The sequence below is a fragment of the Cylas formicarius genome, unplaced genomic scaffold, assembly GCF_029955315.1.
Source record: "Cylas formicarius isolate icCylForm1 unplaced genomic scaffold, icCylForm1.1 PGA_scaffold_10__41_contigs__length_53128322, whole genome shotgun sequence".
Taxonomy (NCBI): Eukaryota; Metazoa; Arthropoda; class Insecta; order Coleoptera; family Brentidae; genus Cylas; species Cylas formicarius.
In genome coordinates this window covers 52,423,189-52,428,456 of record NW_026844214.1, presented here as the reverse complement: position 1 = coordinate 52,428,456, position 5,268 = coordinate 52,423,189, and the positions used below count along the sequence as shown (strand labels likewise).

The following is a 5,268-nucleotide window of genomic DNA, read 5'->3' as shown; positions in this document are numbered from 1 at the left end:
AAAATATAAAAATAAAACATCCTACAGTTGACATACGTGTCCTCTTAAACTCGAAAAGAGCTAATTTATCTTAGAAGAGTACGTATTTTTGGTAAAATAGATATTTTTTATATTAAATATTTGACCGATCAATGTAATTCGTCAAGCAGAAACCGAGAAGAAAAGTGACGCTTGTGGTGTTTGCTGACAATCCGACCCTGCTTCGTGTACAAATGCAATGACATTTCGGCAGGGCTATAGGCTACGAAACCTTTCAAACTCGAAAAGGACGAACTGTTTTAAAGAAAAAAGGTACTTCATTTTTGGTAAAAGTAATAGATAATTTTTTTTTTTCGCTAAATATTCCACAGATCGATGTAACTCGTCAAGCAGAATCCGAGAAGAAAAGTGACCGGGGGTGCTGTTTGCTTACAATCCGACCCTGCTTCGTGTACAAATGCAATGCCATTTCGGCAGGGCTATAGGCTACGAAACCTTTCGAACTCGAAAAGGCGCTACTAATTTTGAATAGGTACTTCATTTTTGGTAAAAGTAATAGATAATTTTTTTTACGCTAAATATTCCACAGATCGATGTAACTCGTCAAGCAGAATCCGAGAAGAAAAGTGACCGGGGTGCTGTTTGCTTACAATCCGACCCTGCTTCGTGTACAAATGCAATGCCATTTCGGCAGGGCTATAGGCTACGAAACCTTTCGAACTCGAAAAGGCGCTACTAATTTTGAATAGGTACTTAATATTGGGTAAAAGTAATAGATAAGATTGTTTTACATTAAATATTTGACAGATCGATGTAACTCGTCAAGCGGAATCCGAGAAGAAAAATGACGGATGTGCTGTTTGCTGATAGTCCAGAACGGCTTCGTGTACAAATGCATGGCGGGGAGACCAGAAAGTTTTCGAAACTGCGTGAGTGGAAGTCTGCGTTGGACAAATTTTGAAAATATCTGAAGGTTTAACGAATTTTGGAGAATTCGACAGAGCTACAGACTACGAAACCTTTCGAAACGAACACACGTGTCCTGTTGAACTTGAAAAAAGACGAAATTATTTTTAAAAAGGTATATTGTTGCTAAATAATAGATTTTTTTTTAATTAAAATATTTGACAGATCATGGTAACTCGTGAAGCAACATCTCAGAATTGAATCGGGGAACGAGGAATCAAAAAAAGGTTAACAATTTGGATCATTTTGGAAGATACATACGCCGCGCTTTTCAAAGCGGACAGACGTGCCCTTGTCCAACTGAAACGAACACACGTGTCCTGTTGAACTTGAAAAAAGACGAAATTATTTTAAAAAGGTATATTGTTGCTAAATAATAGATTTTTTTTTAATTAAAATATTTGACAGATCATGGTAACTCGTGAAGCAACATCTCAGAATTGAATCGGGGAGTTGTGTATTTGCTGGCAATCCGGGCCTGCTTGGATCATTTTGGAAGATACATACGCCGCGCTTTTCAAAGCGGACAGACGTGCCCTTGTCCAACTGAAACGAACACACGTGTCCTGTTGAACTTGAAAAAAGACGAAATTATTTTAAAAAGGTATATTGTTGCTAAATAATAGATTTTTTTTTAATTAAAATATTTGACAGATCATGGTAACTCGTGAAGCAACATCTCAGAATTGAATCGGGGAGTTGTGTATTTGCTGGCAATCCGGGCCTGCTTGGATCATTTTGGAAGATACATACGCCTGCGCTTTTCAAAGCGGACAGACGTGCCCGTGTCCCACTTGACAAAGGCGGAATTATTTTAGGAAAGGTATATTATTTGTAAAAAAAAAATATACAATTTTTAAGTAACATATTTGACAGACCATGGCAACTAGTAAAGCAGAATCCGAGAATTCAATCGGCGGCTGTATGTTGACTGACAAGAATATAATTGCTGTTAATCCGGCCCTGCTTCTTGTACAAATGCATAGTGGGGAGACATGAACATTTTTCGAAAATGCGGCCCTATCCTCTTGGGATTCTACGTTGGACAAATTCTGAAAACGACCCAGAAATATAATTGGTGAGAAAATAGTTTTTTTTTGTTGTGTTAACAGTTAACAATTTTTTTATTTTGGAAATAAGGGGTTTCAGTGTGTACTGGTAATAGTGAATCAATTTAATGACCTCAGCATCTCTAAACCCCCATCTTGAGACGCGTTAACGATCCGGATCGAGTTACGTCGCGTAATTGTGTCACTTTTTTAATTAAAAAATGAAAGAGATGTACCTACCATACTTTAGAAACCCCTACTCCCCTTTGGAGGTGATGAAATAAGTTTTGGCATAAAATATAAGTTCCTCGTATTACTTTGATATAAGTATAAGTCTTGCCTGTTTTTTTTTTTTAAAGGAGGTTCAAACCCGTGCGAGGTGAGGTTTGATATATGAAACAGACCAGTCATGGGGACACGAGATATGGAAAGTTTCAGCGTAGTCGTCGCCACATTGCTGCCAACACTGCATATATAAGGAATCACGAACCATTCAGGTAAAATTTTGAAAACACATAGTTATGGCAATATAGAACCTCTCTTTTTTTAACAGGAATATTGAGACTTAGACCAGTATCTTTTAAGTAGGCATGTGGGGTAAAGAAGACGCAGAAGCTTCACTCGGGTACCGTCGGTAACGTAGGCGATTGATATATTTCCACCACTACATATGTTGGATTGGAATTTCCCATTTGATGCTTTGACTGACTAAATGAGGAAACTTGGAGGTAAGCTCTTACGGAATTCTATCGAAATATGTTTAGTAACATATTGGTGCATTACTCTGTCTTCCAGTCAGTTTCACATAAACTTTGCACGTATTATAGAAATCCCACCTACTTTTTTTTGTGTTAATATTATTGAAAGTAGTAGCTGGTAGCTGTAGTCATAAGCCCAGAGAGTCTCTGTTTTGAACATAATACACAAAATGGGGCGTTCAAAAACAATAGACTGCATGCCTTTTAGAGTCGGCGTAAACTATGGTCATATACCCCTGATCAAATTCAGAACTAGAAAATCGTTGTGTCTCTGCATTAAAAATAATAGTAAAATTTATTGTAGGCACCTAGTAGAGTATCGAAAATTTCCATTTTTAGTGCCAAATTGGTTACTCCAGTAAATTCCAACTGTTCTAATTTTTTTTTAATAATTTATGATGTTAGTGAGTTTCATTGCAATTATTTGTTACTTAAATTTTCTACGTATTAAACCTTAATTAACAATACGTTATTCGTTAACGCAGGTAGAATTAATGACGCTAACTGACCTGATTTTGTCCAGGGGGGCGTAGTACGGTAGTTTGTACTGTGATGTTTGGTAGTTTGGCAGTGAGCTCTCATTTATGAAACTGGGGAATGTTTCGTTATCTTCAAATCGTAAACACGTATCATTAGAATTATATTTTTAAAATATTGATTAGGACATGTACTAAGTAACTAAATGTTCTAGCGAAAATATTCACACATATTGCGGAAAACGTACAAATTTAAATTAGAGAAAATTAACTATTTTTAGAGGTTGGTTTTTCAAAAAGGTGGGGATTTAGTTAGAGAACAGATAGAGACTAAAGGGAAGCTCTATGAGAAAAGTTAGAATTAAAAAGTCGATGTTTTCGTGTCATAGCGAAAGATGGGTTATTATTAAAAATAATACTTGCATTAATTGTTGTCACCATTTGTGAAAAATATGGAAAATATCCTCTAGGTTCGCATACCTTTTTTTAATTTTTTTAAGGTGGCTAACAAAATACACAGACAGAAAAGTTTAGATCCTGTTCGTTAATGTAGCGCATAGAAAAAAATTAGAAAAGAGAACGTTTCGTGTATGGCATACGTAGTTAGTACGGAATATTAATCTGAAGGCTTCAAGACAGTGAAAGAGTGATGCGCTTAAGTGTGGTTCAGAGAGGTTATTTGGGCTGTAGAAGTTTTTCTTTGAACAGGGTTCAAATAGCGTCTCCTAGAGCGTTAGCAGAGAAGAGTATTACAGTAATTAGTATAAGCGTCCAGATTTCATTGTTGTTGAGATTGGCATAGAAACACACTTTTATGTAGTAGTAGCAGCAGCTTTAAAGTATATGAGTTTTTAGTTAAGATGCCTTTCGAGTTTGCTTTATGGCTTGATAGGAAATTAAAGGGTAGATACAGATAAGTTACGAAAAAAAGTATGTACACTATTCTCAAAGATCAGCAATAAATAAAAGAAATTGATGAAATAGTAAAGTTGACTGCGATATCTGAAAATCATCAATAAGATAGATAAATTAATTTTGAAAATATTAAATAATAAAAACAAATAATAAAATAGCAAAGAAAATCAAAATCATCAATAAGATAGATAAATTAATTTTGTAAATATTAAATAATAAAAATAAAATTATAATAGCAAAGAAAGCCTACCACGGCCACATACACATAATATTTTCGACATATGAACTTTTCCCAGATAAATAGTCAAATATTTCACGATACCTTAAAACAGAAGCATGCGGAAATATGTATGAAGTTAACGCACGGTAGATGGCTTATTAATTAAAAAGGTATATGGTTTCTAATATCCTACTTTATTAATGAAAATTTTAACCAGGTTTTTGTTTTGCAGATATTATTGCTGGTGCCTGCCAGCTTCCAGTTCCGAGAAAAGAAATCCAACACTTTTCGTCTTTATTTCCCCTGTCCTTTGTGCGCAATAAAAGTACAGTTTGTACCCGCGAGGGTACACATTCGCAGAAGTATATGTTTTTAAAATAAATGTTTTGGTCAATATTCACTAGGTGGGGTTACCTTATTAAAGAAAATCTTATTCCAAGAGGGGACACTAGTTTACATTCGAACCGCTAGAGGGTGCAGATGGTCACGCGAACAATATGATCAAGTCTCATTGACGGCATTGCTTTTCTTAAGGGTGGGAAAATATCTGGGCTCTGATTGGCTTCGCCGCCATCGCAAACTAGAGGTGGGGAGATTGATTAAACCCCATTGGTGCTTGCTTATCCAATGGGAGCCAGTTTCAAGGGATTATGGGTAAAGGGGGAGGAGCTAGAGAGTCGTGGGGAAGGAGGACACGCCCACAAAAGGGAGAGGAGTGGGGGAAGCCTATATTGTACTTATTCACTACTGTGGTAAGACCCGATATTGTGAGCGTAACGGTATTTGTTTGAACGGGACAAAAACTGAGATGATGTTTCTTCTTCTTGCTTCTTGGTTAGAATGCAGGATACATCGATTAAGTATTCTAAAAAAATAAAAAATCGCGCGTGCAAGGATCTATAAAA

General features: G+C 36.0%; 1 long non-coding RNA gene across 3 annotated transcripts; it reads left to right on the top strand.

Moving 5' to 3' along the window:
- Positions 1-617: 617 nt before the first annotated feature.
- LOC132703306 (uncharacterized) lies at positions 618-5,002 on the top strand. Of its 3 annotated transcripts, none has more exons than XR_009619058.1 (6): positions 618-1,060; positions 1,111-1,303; positions 1,354-1,549; positions 1,600-1,768; positions 1,822-2,023; positions 2,354-5,002. It is a non-coding gene; the product is annotated as an uncharacterized LOC132703306 (long non-coding RNA). The 3 variants fall into 3 exon arrangements; XR_009619057.1 differs by having other exon boundaries at positions 1,354-1,768; positions 2,354-2,491; positions 2,548-5,002; XR_009619055.1 differs by having other exon boundaries at positions 1,354-1,768.
- The last annotated feature ends 266 nt before the right edge of the window (positions 5,003-5,268 follow it).